The sequence below is a fragment of the Pan troglodytes genome, chromosome 2 (genome assembly GCF_028858775.2).
Source record: "Pan troglodytes isolate AG18354 chromosome 2, NHGRI_mPanTro3-v2.0_pri, whole genome shotgun sequence".
In the NCBI taxonomy this organism is placed as follows: domain Eukaryota; kingdom Metazoa; phylum Chordata; class Mammalia; order Primates; family Hominidae; genus Pan; species Pan troglodytes.
Genome location: NC_086015.1, coordinates 45,210,167 through 45,231,837, shown reverse-complemented (window position 1 = coordinate 45,231,837; position 21,671 = coordinate 45,210,167). Strand labels below are relative to the sequence as shown.

The window sequence follows — 21,671 nt, the reverse complement described above, 5'->3', positions numbered from 1 at the left end:
ACTGATAATGTTAAAGCACAGCTATCTCCTTTAAGATACATCCTGAATAGGCTTTATCTCAGAGGCACATTTTCTAAATAATTTTCACAGAATATACTGAATTTCCAAAATATAATTTTACACCAATTAAGTTAAAAAACAGAACAATGCTTCATATAGTTTATGAAGTAAAAGTATGCAAAGAATATACACTAGCTTCTTAATAGCAGGCTATCAATACAGCAGGCCTGGGGGCAGCAAAGGGAATAGGATGGAAAAAAGTATTAAATATGGCTGCAATTCGGCCAGGTGTGGTGGCTCACACCTGTAATCCCAACACTTTGGGAAGCCAAGGCAGGTGGATTGTTTGAGTCCAGGAGTTCAAGACCAGCCTGGGCAACATGGTGAAACCCTGTCTCTACTAAAAATACTATTTTTAAAACTTATTTAAAAATTGGCTGGGTGTGGTGGCATATGCCGCTGTAGTCCCAGCTACTTGGGAAGCTGAGGTGGGAGAATCATCTGAGCCCAGTGTCCTGCGACACTTTTATACCCATTTTATGTGGATTTTATAGTATGATAAGGCTGAACAGAAAACAACTCTTAGTTTAACCAAATTTTTAATAAAACTGGCCATATCACAATTACATACAAAAACTATTTTCCTATACACAAATAGGACAGATTTCATTCATAACAGTAAAATGAGATACATACGAGAGTAAATGGGAAGATATGTCTTGTTCTTGATTTAAGAAGAACTATAAGGAGGAACCAGTTCCATCACATTTATAATGTTATCATTAAGATAACATTATAAATCAACAACCACAGCAATTCAAGTATTGTATTATTAGGAAACAAATGGGTAAGAGACTGTAGTAGGCAGAAAAACACCCAGATATAATGTGGCAATTTCATAAATGAAGAAGGTAATATTTCAATTAGTGGATTACTTGATTAAAAGTATTAGGAGAAATGGGCTTGTAATTCCAACTATCATTTTTCATCCTTATTTTACATTAAAATTAAACCTATATTCATCAAATATTTACATGTAAAAAAATAAAACAATGAGATAAAATACGGGTATATATTAAGAATAAAACCATGCCCAATCGATGAACTGATTAAGCATGAGTTGAAATTGAAACCAAAAAGGGAAACATGAGATAATTTGTGTATGTAGTTTTAAAAATCTGAGCAACAAATCACATTTGAAGTAATTCAAAAAATAACATACTAGAACATGCGTAACATAATTAAAGGCTAATATCCATAGTACACAAAAAACTGGGAACAAGTCAAAAAAAGAAAGAATCATACTGCAGGGAAAGAACAAGAAATAACATTTCAAAGGAAAAACATAAAGTGAGCAATGAATATATACAAAGGATGTTTAAACCCATTTACTTTTTGCTTATCAGATTGGCAAAGATTGAAAAGATTGATAATATCTACTGCTAGTAAGGATATGGTGAAACTAGCAGAAACTTCTGATAGTAAGCTGCCACTATCCATTAAAGTGTAACTACCCTTTGACTTAAAAATTCAGTTTTTATAACAGAAATGTATTCTGTGGCAATACTGTCAGAAGCATGCCAAGTGAGGCATTCATAGAGAAAAAGATGGAAATTATTCAAATGTCCATCAACAGGAGACTGAATAAAAAATAATTTATCCATTAAATGGAACATATATTCACCCACTGAACAAATTTTAAACACCCTTTATGTTACTGGTATTACAATAACAATGAGTAAGAGAGTCAACAAGATTATACATACAGTGAAGCTTATATTCTACTGTTAGGGAATTAAGCAATTTAAAAGAAAATTTAGAGTAAGAAATACTAATAAACAAGTTTATGAGGTAGAAGGTGTGCTACTCTAGTGGGTGGTCAGGGAAGGCCTGTGAGGAAGAGACATTTCATCAGAGGAGCAGCAGCTGGCCACGTAAAGATGGGGCAGAACACTCCAGGCAGAGAAAGAGTGAAAAGTAAGGAATGAGCTCAATGTGGTAAAGGTTTTGAAAGGTCACCAGTGTAACTAGAAGGCAGAGAACCATGAAGAGACAGAGATGAGAATCAGATCAGTAAGGATGTAAAATAAAATCCGAAGTGTACTGGGATGCCCATGAAGCAATGTGATGTATGATTTAGGCTTTCTAAAATTCACTCCAGCAGCTATAAAGGGGAAAAAAGACAATAAGGGGCAATAGCAAAGTAGAAACACCATTTAGGAGGTTACTGTAGTTGTCCAGGTGAGCGGGGGGTGGTGGAATACCATATAGTCATTAAAGAGAACGAAAAAGGTCTACATTAAAAAAAATTTAACATATATCAAGTATGCAAGGCTTCTGCATACCTTTTTACATATATTTTTGCATACATTTGCAGAACCAAATACATAAATTATTAGAAATATTTGTCTAAGAAGTTAGCCTATATAATTTAACCCTATATAGGTTAGCCAAATACTGAAATATAACGTTAAGGAAATGTTTCTAAGCATAAAAGCTAGGTGGCCTATGAAATGGACTTTGTACAAAAGAAATGTGGCAACTACTCAGTCAACCATCTTGCCTCAAGGCAAAAACAAACTGCTACAAATAAAAAAAGTGGTAACCAATGTTTTCTAAAGCAAGGAAATAGTACTACAAATTTTTCAATATTTAAGCAAATGTCACTTTACATGTATCAATAAATTTTCTATTTTAGTAATTTAATATTTCTTCATTCCTAGCTCCTATTCTGTTAAAGTGACAGTATTGTAAGAATCAACTGCATTACAAAGTCACTAGGTTTCTGAGTCACTTACAGCATCTTTATATCTTTTACAGCATAATTTTAGGATACTGCCTTGTGGTATCAGCTAAACACTGAATTCTGCCTTTGACATACTTAACAAGGTAGCATAATTAAATTCCTAGCAACTTCAGTTCTGAGCCTAGTATGTTATCTCATTGAATCTTCCTAGCAACCTCATAAAGAAGACATCATTCCTCATATCACAAGAAAACTGATTAGCAGTATTAATGTAAGAATAGCTAATAAACCGTTCAGTTAAAATTCAAATCCAGGTCTGCTTGTGGCTCAGTCATGTACCCTTTCAATCTAATCATATTTTCCAGCCCCCATACCAAAGTTAGAGACAACTGGTAACAGTCAGTGTTGCAGATAAATGAAAGACAGGGGTTAGCCAATTTTATATAAAGGTATCACATGTAATAGTAAAGAACTATATCCTTTCAACAGTGACTACAGCCCAAAAAAACTTTTAATACTTGAAATATACACCATACTTTGACTATATGCCTAGCTAGACAGTACTAGATATGCCAAAGAAATTGAAGATTTTATTTCAAAAAAGTTTCTACATGTTAATCTCTACATTCAGACTACAGGCAGAATTAATGGCAGGTACTCAATGACTTCCAAATTATATCCCATAATGATAACCTTCCTCTACTCGATGTGTTGTAAGAGTTTCCCTTCCCCACTATACCAGCACGCTGACCTTTTAAAAAAAGAAATTTTGAAGAGCCTAATGAAGTGAACTCTGTGAGGGCTGAGACAGTACATTTAGAAACAGCTTCTCACTTAATATATGCTTTGGCATATATTAAGCTCTTAAATACCTGATGAACTGAATGTGCTAATAAAAAATAAAATGCTCAAAAAGTGAACAGGAGAACACACAAAATGTAATATGGAGGCTTGGAGAGCTAACAACAATTATTTATAACCTAAGAGTGTTTTTTTTTTTTGTTTTTTTTTTTTGAGATGGTGTTTCACTCTGTTGCCCAGGCTGGAGTGCAGTGGCGCCATCTTGGCTCACTGCATCCTCCGCCTCCCAGGTTTAAGCAATTCTCTGCCTCAGCCTCCCGAGTAGCTGGGATTACTGCCCACCACCAACCCCAGCTATTTTTTTTTTTTAATGGAGACAGGGTTTCACCATCTTGGCTAGGCTGATCTTGAACTCCTGCCCTCGTGATCCACCAGCCTCGGCCTCCCAAAGTGCTGGGATTACAGGCGTGAGCCACCGCGCCCAGCCAATTTATACCCTAAGAGATTCTTAAATGCCTTCAGAACCACGAAAGATTCATTTATGAACAACGTATAGCTAGAATAAGGTTCAGGAAACTTTTTCTGTAAAGCATCAGAAAGTAAATATTTTAGGTTTTGTGGGCCATAAACTCTTTGTCACAACTACTCAACTCTGCTATTGCAGTGAAAACAGCCAGAGAATATGCACACTTATATAAGCATGGATGGCTGTGTTCCATTAAAACTTCATTCACAGAAACTGAAATTTGAATTTCATATAATTTTCACGTCACAAAATATTATCCTTTTGATTTTTTTTTTAGCTATCTAAAAACGATTCTTAGTTCATAGGCCATAAAAAAACAGATGGTGGGCAGTAGTTTGCCAACCCCTCATTTATTTATTACATACTTTCACTGAGAACAAAGGCAGGTGTATTTTTACATTTGAATTAAGCACATTAAGCCTAAATGTGAAGACCTGTAATAGAAAGGGTTTTTAAGTGGGTTAATATGTTACTAAGAGAAATCACAAAGTGTTTTTTTTCCCCCCCTCCGTAAGTATCTTCAAAACAAGCTGGACCAAATCACACATGAAAGCTATAACAAGACAATTTATTTGGGAAAAACATTTCAGGCCATTAAAAGCAGTATGTGCTAAACCGGAATTCAGCCACAACATATGCATGATTTTTAAAATCTTTTTTTTTTTTTTTAACTATAAAGACCTACAGGCTTGAAGGTCCCCTTAAACTGGCAATCAGATCCTCCCAATGGTTCTTAACCAAGCGTGTTAATCAGACTAACCTGGAACATCTAAAAATACAGATGACCAAGAGGTTCTCTATCAGAGGGGCTGGGGAAGGGCCCTGGCATTGTATTTTTAATTTACATGTCACAGGTCGCTGATGCTGCTCCCCATAGCTAAGAACTATAGCTAAAGTCAAACCATATGATCCAAACTTCATGTGTGCCATCAGGAAATGAACCCAAGTTAAAGAAGGAAAAACCCTGACTGGACAGAGTAACCACTAGCGTAAGCTCCTTGAGAAGCATCTATTCGTTAAGACAACACAGATTCTTAAACTTTTGAAACCTTCTGTCCCCCACCATACATGTCAAGTTTATGTTATTCTTCCAAACAGAAGACATTTTGCTGCCTTTGACAGCCTTACTCTAGTAATAAGCCTCATAATTATGAGGCTCTCTTACATTTAGGAAAAGAAGATTACAGAAAGAGTAAGCTAGGAAGCTTCTATTATTAAAATGTGACTGCTTTTCGTTATTTCAATACAGAGCTTTAAGGAATATTCCCTCATCTTTGTTCTATTGTGAGTCCAAAAACACACCAATAAATGAGTCATAATCTCAAACTATACATGAATGCTCCAGTAGTATATATTTTTTTGTTTTCTCAATTTACGAGATTGTGATATTAATCAAAAGGGATATTTTTGTTCCATAAGAAATCTTTCCCACAACTCCTTTTAGTTTCAGGTCATAGCAATACCAATAGCATAAATACAATGTACAGACTTTCATTCAACAAATATTTATGCATCAGCTACATGCCAGGATCTGTAATAGATTCTGGGTGTGCAGTAGTGATTACTGCAGAATGCAGACATGGTCCCTGCATTCTTGAGAGGGAGACAGCAACCAAATAAACAATTACAAAAAAGTATGTAACTAATTAACAAGTGGGAGAAGGGAGTGGGATTACACAGCACAAGTGGAAGGAAGGTCCCACTTAGTGTGGTCAAAGGCTTCTTGAAGGTAACATGTAAGCTGAGACCTGAAGAAGGATGCAAAAGGGCCAGCATGTAAGGAACAGAGAATAAACATCCCAGAAATAGAAAATAACACACAAAAACCTAAAGTCATTAAAGAACATGATCATCTTTCAAGAACTAACCCTTGAGATCAGAGTAGTCTGATTATAGAGGAAAAGGGTGAGTGCAATGAAACGTTAAAAATAGCCAGATCACGTAGAGCTCTCTAGCCTTTGGTAAGAAAAGTGTTTTCTATTCTACGTGACACTGAAAGTCATGAAAGGTTTTAAGCAGGTGAATAACACAATCTTATTTGAGTTTTTAAAATCTCGTGCTGACTAAAATTCAAAAAACTAGAAGGGAACAGGAAAGAAGGGAAACCTGTAAGGCAGCTATAGCAATATTCCAGCTGATAGATGGTGGTGGCACTAGGGACAAGTAGTAGTTAGACTAAATAAATATTTAGGAGGTAGAAACAACAGGCTCTGTTGATGTGATTAACTGGATATAGTAGATGAGAAAAATTAAATAACAGGAATAAAGATGACTCCTACCTATCTGGCTTGCACAATTAGATTGTGATACTAAATCTAGTGCCATGTAAGAAAAACAGGAGTTTCTAAAACTGTACTCTCCAACATAATTGCCACTAGTCACACAGCCACATTTCAAATGTTTAATAGGCACAGGTAGCTGGTTGCTACCAACTGAACAGCACAGATACTGAACATTTCCACTGTCTCAGAAAGTGTGGATTACTGGACAGTGCTGTGCTAGAGGTAAGAAATGTGCCAAAGGCAGGGGTCAAGACTAAAATTATAAAGTATCCATTTGGCCAACATGTAGGTCCAGTGGTGAAGTCAGCAAGAGCAGGTTCATTGGAATTGTATTAATAATAGTAATATAATGGAATAGTATATCACAAACTGGGATGAGAGTGGTAAGTGGAACCATATACACAGGACATCTTTCAGGCCGTGAAAGGGAGAAGAAAAATAAGTGGAGGGGAAAAAAAAGGTTGGGCGATTCCAGAATATTCATTCAACAAAACTTTATTGAACACCTGTAAGTTCCAGATATCTGGCTGTCCGGCTATTAGGGATACAAAAACAGGGCAAGGACCCTCAAAGGGGGAAAAATAAGTAGCCAACTTTCAGATTATGATTAGATACCCCAAATAAATGAAAATCATATGACCAAGTGCAACTGAGTCAACAAGGAAGATCTCAATGGGCAAAATATCTGACATCAGCCATGAAGGCTTCATCAGTTTGAGGAAAAACAAAAAGGCTGAAGAGTCAGAGGAGAAAAGTAACAGGTGATAAAGGATATGGTCTGACTATACAGGAGCTTGAGCTTTTACTGAATGAAATGGTAAGCCCTGTTAAGTTTCTGAACAAAAAAGTTACATGATTTATCGTTATAAAAAGGGTTACTCTGGCTACCATGTTGAAAACACATTTAAGGGGAAAAAAGGTGTAAGGAGGGACACCAGTTAGAAGGCCTTTCCAATAATATAGGCAAAAGCCATCCATAATAGCAAAGATACAATCAACCCAAATGCCCATGAACGGTAGACTGGATCAAGAAAATGTGGTACCTATACACCATGGAATATGATGCAGCCTATAAAAAAGAACAAAATCATGTCCTTTGTAACAATGTGGATGCAGCTGGAGACTATTTATTGTAAGCAAATTAACACAGAAACAGAAAATCAAATGCCGCATGTTCTCACTTACAAGAATGAGCTAAACATTTGGTACACATGGACATAAAGATACAACAGACAGAGACGAGAACAGGGAGGGAAGGAGGAGTAATGGTAGAAAGTTATCTATTGAGTACTATGCTCACTACCTGGGTGACGGGTTCAACTGTATCCCAAACTTCAGCATCATACAATATACTCTTCTAACAAACCTGCACATGTACACCCTGAATCTAAAATAAAAGCTGAAAAATAATAATACAGGCAAAAGATGGCATGGCATGGCATGGCTTCAGTGAGAAATGATTAATATTTTTGGATATGAAGACATGCATCACATAAGGACATTTCAGTTGATGATGAACTGCACATACAACAGTGGTCTCATAAGATTATAATGGAGCTGAAAAATTCCTATCACCTAGTGATGTTGTAGCCATCGTTAACATCGCAGCACAATGTTCTACTCATGGTGTTTGTGGTGATGCTGGTGTAAACGAAACCACAGTAGGTTTACTGTGCTTCAGTTGTATAAAAGTACAGTGGGCCAGACATGGTGGCTCTTACCTGTAATCCTGGCACTTTGTGAGGCCAAAGTGGGATGATTACTTGATGCCAGGAATTCAAGGCCAACCCTGGCAACAGAGTGAGACCCTGTCTCTACAAACATTTTTTTTTTTAATTAGCCAGGCATGGTGGGGTGCCTGGTGTAGTCCCAGCTACTCGGGAGGCTGAGGTAGGAGGATCACTTGAGCCCAGGAGTCTGAGGTTACAGTGAGCTATCCTCGCACCACTGCACTCCAGCCTGGGTGACAGAGTGAGATGCCATCTCAAAAAAAAAAAGTATAGCATATACAGTTATGTCCAGTACACGATACTTGATAATGATTGTTACAGGTTTATGTACTTACTATACTTTTTATCATTAGAGTGCACTCCTTCTGTTACTTCTTTAAAAAAAAAAAAAAAGTTAACTATAAAACACCCACAGGTAGGTCCTTCAAGAGGTATTCCAGAAGGCACTGTTATCACAGGAGGTGGCAGCTCCATTTATGTTTACTGCCTCTGAAGACATTCCAGACGGACAAGATGTGGAGATGAAATACAGTGATACTGATGATCCTGACCCTCTGTAGGCCTAGGCTAATGTGTTCATGTCTTAGTTTTTTGTTTGTTTGTTCTTTTTGAGACGGAGTTTCCGCTCTGTCGCCCAGACTGGAGTGCAGTGGCACTATCTCGGCTCACTGCAAATTCCGCCTCCTGGGTTCACGCCATTCTCCTGCCTCAGCCTCCCAAGTAGCTCTGACTACAGGTGCCCGCCACCACGCCCGGCTAATTTTTTGTATTTTTAGTAGAGACGGGGTTTCACCATGTTAGCCAGGATGGTCTCTTATCTCCTGACCTCGTGATCCGCCCGCCTCAGCCTCCCAAAGTGCTGGGATTACAGGCGTGAGCCACCGCGCCTGGCCCATGTCTTAGTTTTTCAACAAAAAAGCTAAAAGGTAAAAAGTAATTTTAAAAATATAAAAAAGCTTATAAAGATACAAAGAAAATTTTTTGTACAGCTGTACAATGTGTGTTTTAAGCTACGTGTTATTACGAGTCAAAATGTTTAAAAAATTAAGAATTCATAAAGTAAAAAAGTGACAGTAATTTAAGGTTTATTATTGAAAAAAGTCTTTTAAAACCTTACAAAAATGTAGTGTAGCCCAAGTGTACAGTGTTTATAGTCTACAGTAGTGTACAGTGATGTCCTACATCTTTCACGTCCCCTCAATCGTCACTCGCTGACTCACCCAGAGCAACATATCCTGCAAGCTCCATTCATCGCAACTGCCTTATACAGTTGTACCATCTTTTAGATACCATTTTTTTACTGTACTTTTTCTATGTTTCAATACGTTTAGATAAAAATACCTACCTTTATGTTACAATTACCTACAGTATTCATTATAGTAATTGGCCACACCATATAGCCTAGATGTGTAGTAGGCTATACCATCTAGGTTTGTCTATGTATACTCTGATGTTCACACAACCATGATTATCTCCTAATGACGCATTTCTCAGAATGTATCCCCATCATAAAATGACACATGACTTTATTCTGAAGGGAGAACAGACAAGGTTTGCAGAGAGAATTTAGATACGTGGTATGAGAGAAAGATGAGTCAAGAACTGCAAGCTTTTAAGCTAGGTAACTGGAAAGACAGAATTGCATTTTGGAAAAGACTAAGATGCAGCTTTGGGGAAAACCGGGAGGTCAGTTAAGTTTGAGAAGCTTCTTAGACATCCAAAATGCTGACCAAAAAATAGCTGGATACCAGTTTAAGGTATCAATTTGGAAATCATTAGCAAATAGATGTAAATACCATCTGTATAAAGCTATGATACTGGAGTAAATATGCACAACAAAAAAAGAAAGATTCAAGGACTAAACCTTCAGCCACTCCAACAGAGGTCAGAAAGATAACAGAAAAAACAAAGAAGGAAATGCTAGTGAAGTAAGAGGAAAACCTGCTAACAGACATGGTGGCCTGGAAACCAATGAAAAGGCATTTCAAGCAACTGTAGCAATGGTGCCAAATACTACTAACAGATTAAGTGAGATGACAACTACAAATTTATAACGTGGTGGTCACTGGTAGGGGTTCAAAAGAAAACGGGAGTACATAAAGCAATTTTTCAAGGTTATTTTGCTGGAAAGAGAAGCAGAGACTGAGGTGGTGAGTGAAAGGAGAGACAGGGAGAAAAAATTTTTTTTGTAATGGGATAATACCATGTTTGCTCATGGAAAGAGCCAGTAGAGACAAGAAAAGAGAGATACCACAGTAATATTCTTGAGAGCAAGAGGGGATGGAATCTGCTGTACAAATGAACTGAGTGGCCTTATCTTGGAAGGCTACAGTTCATCCAGTGACAGAGGAGAAGATAAAGGACATGGTCATAGATACAAGAGATCACTGGGCATGAAGCCAGGGAGGGACAAGATTGTTAAACGTGTATACGAGAAAGTGATTATAATTCAGTATGAAACTTCAGCTGTATAGAAGTGAGGGTGAGGAACAGGGAAAAGCTTGGATAGATAAACTGTAGGTCCCAATGGGACTGATGGGCTGTTGGAGCTGACGTATTTACTAGAGGAATTAGAAAGTGGGATGCTTGAAATGAGATTGGGGGAAGAGAGCAGAGTTACTGATAAAAGACAAAATATTCTAGGATATGACAATGGGAATATGTAGTTGAGTTAGGGTAGAAAATAAGATCACTGGAGAAGAAATCAAGGAACTAAGAGACCAGGATATTGGAAGCATCTTCTACATCAAAGTTTGTACCAGACTGTAAATCAACATATTGCGTCATCAAAATCTTGCTACAAAAAAAGTAAGCTAAACAGTAAACTTAGTGACACAGGTGACTTATATTCTGGCATAACTCCTTATCTTAATTCATACAGGTAACAGTTACCAGACCACATCTTCACTAGTATTGCTCTACATAGATACTGATGTCACCAAGAATTATGACAGAAATAAGAGACATTGACAATGAGCCAAGAGCTAATAAAGTGAACAAAGAAGGATGTGAATGACCCAGGAAGGTTTGCAGGTGCTTGAAATAAAGACGGGCAGTGGGTGGTATAATTTCATCACATGAAAGTCAAAGCTTGAAGTTTTGGAAAATAAAGGTCAAGAAGTGACAATAAGGAACAAAAGCAGACATTTAGTCCACACACCTCCTAGTTCAGTGTTAAAAGGTGTGCAAGAAGGGAAAAATTCACCACTTGAGAGAGCTGCAAGGGAAGTAGCATTCTTGGGGAGAAGGCTAGGTTACAGCTGGAATAAGAAAGAAAGGAACATTCACAAGATTGAGAATATGAAGGATTTTCTAACGACTGAGTTCCAGAAGTTACAATGAATGGATTTCAGATGATGAAAGGTGGGAGATGGGGACCAAAAAAAGCAACAGGATTAGAGTCTGGAGGATAAGAGTTAAAACAGAAGAGCCAGTGTAACTAAAGTAACAATGTCCTTGAAAAGGCATGCCTCAGGATTGGCCTCTGCCCAGAATGCAGTACTACTTCCTTCATTGTAAAGACAGACCATTGATGAAATCTGATGGTAACAAGGTGAAGGGGTTCCTACTTAGCTCCTGATGGGGGAGAAGAGAGGGGAAGTTCAGGAGAAAAGGGAAGGTATTAAACAGCCCTTCTGTCTTAGATCTTTTCAGACAAATGTAATAGAATCTGCAGCATAATGGCAATAAGGAAAAACCTGAGGCCCTTTAGCATATAATGAGGGCGCTCTTCAAGCATGAGAAGTAAGTATTCTTCTAAAAAATCAAATTTTAATTATTTCCCAGCACCCACTTATCAGCAACACCATTTTAACCATAATTAATTACTCTGCCTCAACAGTGACCCCTGATCTTCTGGCATTCCTAGATATCTCATCTGTAAACTTTCTAGCCTCTTCTTATTCTATGGGGAACAGAATGCTGACACTCTGAATCAGGACCCAGGAAAAACGACAGCACAATTAAGCAGGAAACAGTGATCAACGGAGGACAACTACGATATACAAAGTAACAAGATAGTTGGGCTTGAAAACTAAACAATAAAATTCAGCAAAATGCCAGAAAATTGATATACTAAATTTATAATCTATTTTGGTATGTCAGTGTATTACGTTTCCTAAATAGCATTCAGTTTGTAACTTTTGTATCTAAATGAACTATAAAGTATAAGCGAAGTTTGAGGACATTCTTTCAATGGCTCAGAAAGGAATTTAAGGGTCTACCCCAGCACTTTCCTACACAGGGGAATGAACTCCACTTGGAAGCCTCCAAAGTTACTTGGATTGAAAAATATTTCCAAGAATCCCTTGTTCCTCCCTTATACATGTGGCATTCATCTAGTATATGCAAAACTTCAAAGACACTCACTCCCTACACCCTTACCCCAAAACCACTTAATTATACTTAAAAAAGAAAGAGAGAGAGGGAGTACAGTTCCTAATCCCTATTACAGCTGTTCAGTTTACTTCACAGTAAAGGAAAATTGGGAGCAGTTTGCAACAACTATCCCTCAGTGTAGCAAACTACTATCACCACTTAAGATCATCTTCAAATTGCACTCCCAAGAAATTTTGCAGTAAATTTAACTTCTTACACATTTTTATATGGACATCCAATAAGGTATGCTATATATATGCACATATATATGCATATATCTATTTCTGCTATTACAAAACCCTGTTAGTAAGAGAAGCTTATCACGCTAAACCTAACACTTCAGCTTTTTTGTACATCTTTGGCTTCCAACTCAGCTACCAGCATTTAAGATTTATTAATCATAAGGTTTATATGCCATGTAGACTGATTAACTCGAAATAACTTAAAGTAGGTTTAAAATACCCCCCAAGTTTTAAACGGTTTAACATATCTGTTGCAAGTCAGTTAAAAAGAATTAGTCCAGCAACATGTGAATTACTAAAACAGAAGTAAAACCGTGGGGATATTAGTGAAAAAATTAAAATATGGAAATAAATAGGGGAGAAAATGGAAGTGTTATGAAGCTGTTTCACCCCAGCATCATTCAGATGTTCACACTCTTCAAACCATCATAAAGAGGGGGTGGAAAAGCCTTTTCAACAAGTTCAAAAGATACCAGAGGTAGGAAACTTCTGGGATATTACAAAAGAAACTTTACAGTGGTTCCACGAAGTCTCATGGAGATTGTGGGATAGACTGGGGGTGAGACGCCTTTAGGATTAATGTTTCATGAATGGTTCACTGATCTGCTTGTATTTTACACCATCGTATCATAATAAAAATAATTGCAGACTACAGCATTATTTTCAGATGATGCTTTTTAAACCAACACCGGCCTATGATTTACATTTTCACTCCAGTCACTTAAACACGGAGTTTGAAGACTAAACACCCCACACTTCTCTTTCTTGAGATGGAGTCTCGCTCTGTTGCCCCAGCTGGAGTGCAGTGGCGTGATCTCAGCTCATTGCAACCTCCGCTTCCCAGGTTCAAGCAATTCTCATGCTTCAGACTTCCAAGCAGCTGGGATCACAGGCACCTGCCACCATGCCTGGCTAATTTTTGTATTCACCACGTCGGCCAGGCTAGTCTCGAACTCCTGACCTCGGGTGATCCGCCCTCCCCAGCCTCCCAAAGTGCTGGGATTACAGGCACCAGGCCACCCAACTTTTCAAAATCTGGAAATACCTTGTTAGCAGCAAAAGATTTAACCAAAATCGATTTAACTGCCTACATAAACTTAAATTGGCCAAAAAGCCATTTGCCATTAATTTAAGTAAAACGTTTATATTCAATTAATTTTTAATTACCTAAACTGTTTTTAAGTTTTGGATCTAGTCTAACAGTAATAGTTTAGCTTAGAAATGCAAACTTCTGGTAAAAAGGACATGATTTAAAGACCAGTAAAATTGGGGGCTGACATGAGTTGTATACACAGAATTTGTCCAGCATTTGACGTCCCTTCAGATTAAGTTTTGAGACCTCTTAAAAATACACTTAAAGAACTCTATTTAAGATGGTTGAGTAATAAGAAAGTTACTTCTCCCCCTTTTCCTTGAACCTGGCCATCTTAATTCCTAACTTTAAAAATGTGGGTTTCCCAGTCTTCACAAATAAGTTGATAATATAAATCTTGCTTTTAAGCTCCTAATCTATAATCAATTGACACAAGGCATTTCCCAAGTGCCTAAATAAATACAAACCTAATAATTTAACAATGTTATCTGCTAAATTACGTACATTCACAGAACCAGTCATTTCACAGAATCATTATGAAAACACTGTACTTCAAATGGTACTACTGCAGAGGGACAAACTGGCAGTATTCAGCAAATAAGTGTATTTAATTTGTGCTGAATACAGCATCTTAAAATATGAATTTTGTTCACCAACACTTGCAAATCAAGAGATGTACATTGATCTGGATTTCCCACTTAGGGGAAAGAAATCAGATGATCTGGCAACATAAACTATATTCCCACACAGTGGCTGCCTCATGTGCACTTCAATTTTTAATAGTCTGCATGGTCCCATTTACCCAATACCTAACTGGCCCTGGAGACATTTGAGTAGCCATTCCCACTACAATGTAGTAAGACCAATCCTATATAAGGCTTCTGAAAGCGATCTTATTCTTAGTAACATATCTTGAACATCAAATTGTAGTATGCTACATTAATGAAGGCAAGTAGCCCATTTCAAGAGACAAATTAAGTCCCCGGTAGCAATTTTTTTCAGTAAGTTGTATGTACATAATTTTTCAAAGAACTTTTAAGCCTACTCTCATTTCTCAGAAAACTCTTGAAAAATCAGAACAGAAGCTTATAGACAGTAAATGCTGTAAATACTAAGCACCAACTTGGAAATCACTGATTTACAAGTATGGTCCTTGATGGAGGAATATTTAATCCATCCTGAAATAATCATTCACATAAAGCACTTGAGGCATTCTTGCCTTTAAAAAAAAAAAAAAACCCTAAATATAGCAATAATACATTTCTTAAGTAGTAAAAAATCATATACCAATGTTTCCACAAAATTACACTGAATTCCATAGGCAAAGTAAAGCAATCACTGATAAGTGTCATTTTCCGTCCCTATGCTAACGTTTTCATTCCAGCAAAATATTCTGAAAAACAAATTTTTAAAAATCTAAACCCTGAAAAATTTCCATATGCTGACCGTTTAACTTCCAAAAACTAATTTAGAATAAGCGTCATTCCTGTTGCTAATTAGATTCTGATTTGAAACATGGATTTTCAGAAAATAATATTACTAACAGAAAAACCATGAACATAGGAGCCTAGAGAAAGCTTTTTAAGGAAAAATTCAAAGGGCAAAACACTTACAGTTCATCATGGCCCACCACTATGTACAAATGAGACCAACCCTATGGTCACTAAGGGCATTATATTTTAGGTCACATAAACTGGCTCAATTACCTTTATTTCTATCTATTTCCTAATATAATCAAGTTGAGCACTTATGTTTTACTCTGTGAATGATTTTAGACAAATTGACAATTCACATTTTCATTAATTTTTTTCTGAGAATTTCAGTTGCTGTAATTCATCAATATAACTGAATATTATGATCTTTTACCTCCTAAAGTACTATACTGAGATTCTGGTTTATCATTATGATATATTTAAGCAGAATTGCCTACTCAAAGTGACCTTAAAAAACCTCCCGACTTTTCTACTGCAAATATTGGCTGAGAAGACATTTTCTCAAGCCTGTATTTTAATTAGCAGTAATGATATTAATTATTTTAGAAATCAAAGGTTTCTTAGTTGATTCTCCCTCATCAGAACTATTCCTAAATATATCCCACATAAACTTGTTTGGAATTAAAAAAAAAAAAAATCACAAGCATTATACTATATCCACTGGAGGGCACTCAACATGACCCAAGCATGCAATGAAAACATGCTCCAACACTACTCACTCTGCTGCTTCAGGCTTGAGGGAAACTTTGAGAGTGGGGAATGTCTCTTAACAGAAGAGATACCCATAAGTTTAAAAAAAAAAAAAAAAAAAAAAGTGGCTAAACCCTAAAAATGGGTTCCTAATGTGATTGACTTTATCTTTCAAGAGCTTATTTTTCCTTAGGGAGGAAGCAAATTATATGCATACTTCAAGGACAGCAGGGTTCAGGCCTCAACAGATGAGCCTAGGTTTCAAACTGAGTCAAGCTCAGTCTTGCATGAAACACAAAAGCAGCATTCTTAAGTAAACAGAGGAAATAAAGAACTTTCCCCTGAGTTTAAGTGATGAAAAACTATAGGAGTTAACTCCTACTCATTTAGATCAACACAAATCATATTATTTTCCTTTTGTGAAACCTGAGTATTTATTTTAACCGATTGGCCCACTTACCTATCACAATCACAACTGCAATATTACATAAATAGTCTGTTAGAGAAGGACAACTGAATCTGCAAATCAGTATCTTCTCAATGAGAGTACAAGGAGGCAATGGCTACATACGATGGACAAACCAGAAGCCGCTCCTGGCCTATGTTTACTATTTTATGGTATAAAAATGTTCTCAGTCAAGCAGTTTCAACAATAGATACCACAGTTCCAATAAAAAGAGGGCTACAAGAAAACTAAGTTAACACATATTTTCAAAAACAATCTCACAAATCAACATGACACACTACAAAAGAGTTGCAAATACCTTTTGTTAGAAGTTTGTCCAGTTCTAAAAGCCTTCATCCTTTGTGCCCCGGGTTGGCAGTCAAGCATGCTTCCGACTAAGCTCAAAGTACAAACTTAAAACTTACCACCTACTCATCTACAATTATTGATTATCAGCAGCTAGGAAACCACAAGAGAAATAAAAATAATCTTGTAACAGGACAGATGTATTATTTCATTTCAATAACACTGAAGTTTCATTTGGCTAAATATACTTCTATAGTCTATTGCAGGAGATTTAATTTCACTGCTACTTTTAACTACAAAATAATTTATTCAAACTTTTAATTCTCTACATCCCTAGTTTCAACAATACTTAGCATGCGCCTCTCCCCACCTCACCCTATAACAAAAACGAGTATCTGCAATAGTTTTCTTAACACATTTCAAAACACCCTTGGAGAAACTTGCCTCCTCGTTTTCTATCTTGGTGGTGGTGTTATTAAAACAAGCATACAGACCCTCATTTATGCCAATTTTTATTCCAGTCATTAACAGGAACAGTAAGCTCAGTCTGATAAATTTTAATACTGGAAATACACTTTTCTATATCATGTTGGTAAAAGAAATAATCAGATAACAGTTTAAAAAACCCTTCTTCCATACTCTGAAACCTGAACACTGTTAAATGCTTCATTTTTTTAAATTAGCCACCTTATTTTTTTTTAAGTTGGTTTTTCCTGAAAACTTTTAAATGACTGTTCTGGTCTGTGGGAGACTCAGGACTCCACAGGACTCTAAGTTACATGCTATACTAAGCTTTCTAGCACAGGTTTTTTATTTTTCCCCACCCCCAGGACTTCAAACTTGAATAGTCTCAGCATTCCTTTAATCCTACAGAATAGACTTCTGAAAGTTTTTCAAGTTACTGTTGCAATAATCTCAAGGCCTTGTCCTTGTACACGGCCTTCAGAACAAAGGTTAGGTCAAAGTAATGAATATTGGGCGCAAATTAACCAAATTTTGTCTGGTGTGAAAGGACATCCTCAAACCCTTAAGGGTACTTTTTTTTTTTAAATCAGAGATTTTTCAAAGATTTAAATATAAAAGTAAAATAAATTCCGCACAGCCTTAGTTCAAACGAAAAGCCTCCAAAGTAGAAATTTATGTCAATAATTTAAGCAGAGAATAAACCAGCAGTATAACATAAATAACACTTGAGACTATATTTAATATTTCTTAGGATGAATACAAGTCAACACGAAGACATCTGAAGGTACTGAATGTTCGTTCACCAAGTGACAAATACTGAAATGGCTTCCTAAATTCCAGACAAACTACAACTTAGCGATCTGAAAAACATTAGCCTAGACTTTATGAAAGGAAATGCTGCCGTCTCTTCAAGTTGATGTCTAGCCTAAGCCACCATTATTCATGATACAAAGCTCTCATTTCACTAAAACCACTCCTCGATTTCCTTTTGCCGACCTCTGCATACCAGCAGCCTAGTCTTTCTTCATTCACCACTCACAAACTCGAGGGGTGGGGGGAAGACCACAGATGTCTGGAAGATACAAAGTATGAGACAATGCTCCCTCCAAAAGGGAAGAGAACGAAGGCAACAACTACACCCAACTGCCAAAGCTTTCAAGCTTGGCAGATTCAGAAGCAGGCTATAGGAACTTAACTTCGAAAAGTCTCGGTTCAAAGTCCTCTCTCCAGACAAAACACTGAAAGAAGTTGCAATGCTTGAATTCCATTTGGCCAGCTTTGGAGCGAAGGAAAAATTCACTCCGCTGAAAAGAAAACGTGCTCTAAAATTCAATTTTAGCTGCCATCAAACTATTTGAATAAATTTAAATTATTTCTACGAACAAAATTCTCGAAGCGGTCTGAGTCAGAGGCTGAATCCTGCAGTTCACTTGGTAAGAAACAGTAAGCCATCACCTTCGCCTTCCTCCACCCCCTTATTTCACCAGGGTCTCATACCCACTACCATAAATCCATAAGACTCCCAGTACATTATCCACTGCTTTCACTCACCTGCACAGTACGCTAAAATATAGGTGCAAGACATGGATTTTTTTATGCGCACACCCTACTGACGCATCGCACCCGCTGCACTTAGAGTTTAGTTGCTCTAAGGTTTAAAGTTGCTTCGATTCAAACTCACATAGCCAGGGCATTAAAAAAAAATAATAACACTTCTATTCTTAAGAATGAAAGAGAAAATCTTAAGAGAAAGTCCACTGGTCCGATCCCCAGGACTGATGGGACTTAGGGTGGCGTGTCTGCCTCAGCGCCCGAACCCCAACTCGCCGCAAGAGCTGAGAAGGCGGAGCCCCCCGTCCCCACCCCGCCCCCCACCCAGGGCCCGGCGCATCCCGAGGCACCGGGTCCCTCCCCCAAACTCGGCCAAGGCCAGAGCCCCGGACGGAAACCACAGACCCCCACCCCCACCCCCACCCCCACCCCGCCTGCCATCCGGGCTCCTGTACGCGCCCCCGCGGCGCCCCCTCCCCGCAAGCGATGCCCCCGGGGCCCCAGAGAGGCAGCGCGACCGGAACGCGGGCCCGGCCGCCGCCCTCCGCGCCCCGGGCGCGGCCCACCCTCACCGTCCCCCACCTGAGCTCCCCGCTCCCAACCCCAGGCCTCCCGGCTGCGCCCAGCCCGCCGCCCGGACCGCGCGCCTGCTACGAAGTTTGGCTCCGAGAGGAAGCGGGAGCAGCCCCGGAAGGATAAGGAAAGGAGCGCCCAAGCACCTCAGGGGAACAGGCTCCTCCCGCCGCGGGAGTCCGACCGTCCTCGACCTGCGGTGGCGGCTCGGCGGGGACTGAAGCTGCTCCTCGGACCTTCCTCCGTCTCCGCCTCCCCTCGCTCTCCGCTCCCGGGGCCGGGCCAACGCTGCTGCCACAGACCGAGAGGCTTAAAATGGCGCCGCACAAGGAGCTCTTATAAGTCGCGCAGAAGCCGCTGTATCCTGCCGCCGCCGGCGCAGCGCGGAGCGTTCCGCCGCGCGAGGACAAGGGGCGGGGCGCGAGAGGGCGGTGGAAAGTAGTCCCCGCGCCGCCCAGCAGTCTGCTGCCTCTGAGCGCCCCGGGCCGGGGTGGGGTGCCTGGGCACCCCACGGACGCTCCCCGGGGTGACGGCTGGCGGCTGCCCGCTGCGCGGCCTGAGGGCAGCCCGTGAGGGCGCTGTGGTCTGCATCGGGGAGGCCGGGTCCCCGCGGCCTGGGTTGGGGAAGGTGGCCCTGGTGTCCTCCCCTGTCCCAAGCCCGACGCCCCCGCCCCGCGCGTTTCCCGAACCGGGAGAGCAGCTGCAGGACTCGGCGCGCCTTTCCCGCGGCCTGCGGAAGGTGGCACCTCGGCCCCGGCCTTCGGGGACCGCTCGGGGCGGACGGGACAGGTCCTGGGAGGGCGGAAGTTCGGGGCCAGGGCGGCGGCAGGAGCTCGGGTTCAGCGCCCGTCCGTCTTGGGGCGCTCCTGGGCGCCGCAGCTGCCCCGTCGCCGGTCTGCGGGTTACCGGCCGGGCGCGGGTTAGGGGGCCTCGCCGACCTTGTGGTCTGTGCCGCACACTCCCTGCTGGACCTGGGTCGCAGCCCAGTCTCACAGCACCCCCAAAGCCCCCCACTGTCCGGATGGTGGATCCCACCTCTCAGCAGGCTGTTCAGCTTGAATTTCGACCTGAATCACCGGGCCGAGCCGCCTTCTGTCCCCACTCACGAAGGCTGTGAACTCTCCGTAGAATGGGCGCCAAGCCCGCAATTCAACAAGTCCTTAGGAGTACCTACTGTGAACAAATAACTAATGGAAATGGATTAGCTCCAGAGCGCTGTCAATTAGGTTAATTCTTATAGATTCCATTTTTATCTGGTTCCACTTGTCACTAGGTATCAATAGATTTATTTGTGGGGGTTTTTCTTTGGAGAAGAAGATTTTTACGGTATTACTTATTTGTGAAATCCAAGTATGTTTATAGAGAAAGCTATCGATTAAGCAGCCTCTAATTTTTTAACTAATTTTCTATTTAAAAACGTTTGTAATTCATTTCAATAGACTGAAAAATGTTTCCCATTCTAATGCAGCAAAATTGACGTTTGTCAAAGCTGCAACAAGTATGATCGATTCAGTTTCTCTAGGCTATTGTTTGTGCTTATTTTTCCCCCAAAACATTGGAGAGAGTACAAAAAGCAGCAGTGAAAGTTACCTCTGTGCTTTTATCCCAGGACTACAATTAATACAAGCAAACAATAGGTCTTAACACATAGATGCAGGCGGAAAACCCACTTATTCATTCACTCATGGAGGTAGGATATGTAGTTTAAGGCACAGCTCATGTTTCAGGGCCAGCGTATTCTTTAAATAACTTTTATTTTTGTCTTAAAGATATTTTACTATATAAGTGGTAATGCCAACTGCCGTCTGTCACCATAGCACATGTGGGCCACTGCAGTGGAAAAAGTCTACACACTAAGATGATGTTCAGTGAGATCCATTGTCTAGAAAGACCTTCTCATTTGTATCTTCCCTACTAATTCTGTAGAATTAAATGTAGCTATTGGTTGTGGTCACAATTCAAAAAGATTGAACCGAAAAAGGTATTTCATCAAAACCGTGTTTCTAATATAAACTCAAAAGTATAAATGGCGTTTTCAGGTACTGATTCCTAATTTTAATTGTCATTTGCAGAATTAAGGAATATGCAATTGATTAAAGTCATACATTGAAAATCAGACGACAGATTAACCACTTTTACAGGGCTTTTTTAAAAAAACATGTTTGCTTTTTCTATGTGCAGGTTTTTTGTTGTTGAATAAGGCACTCTTGAAATTGGTTAAGAAATATCTGCACCACTAGAAGATCTAAAGGATAAAAACATTTCTATATTTGTATTTCTCTGTTCCATTACCAAAATAATGGAATCATTTTTCTATAATTTAAATACTTTAAATTTAGAATTATGATTTT

The 21,671-nt window shown here is 39.2% G+C and overlaps 1 protein-coding gene across 5 annotated transcripts in view; it reads right to left on the bottom strand.

Moving 5' to 3' along the window:
• CTNNB1 (catenin beta 1) overlaps positions 1–19,605 on the bottom strand; it is a 40,979-nt gene extending 21,374 nt beyond the window's left edge. For all 5 annotated transcript variants that reach the window (XM_063805620.1, XM_063805621.1, XM_063805622.1 and 2 more), the window contains exon 1: positions 19,467–19,605. The gene's annotated coding sequence lies outside the window, so the exon portion shown is untranslated. The remainder of the gene's footprint in view (positions 1–19,466) is intronic.
• Between the last annotated feature and the right edge of the window lie 2,066 nt (positions 19,606–21,671).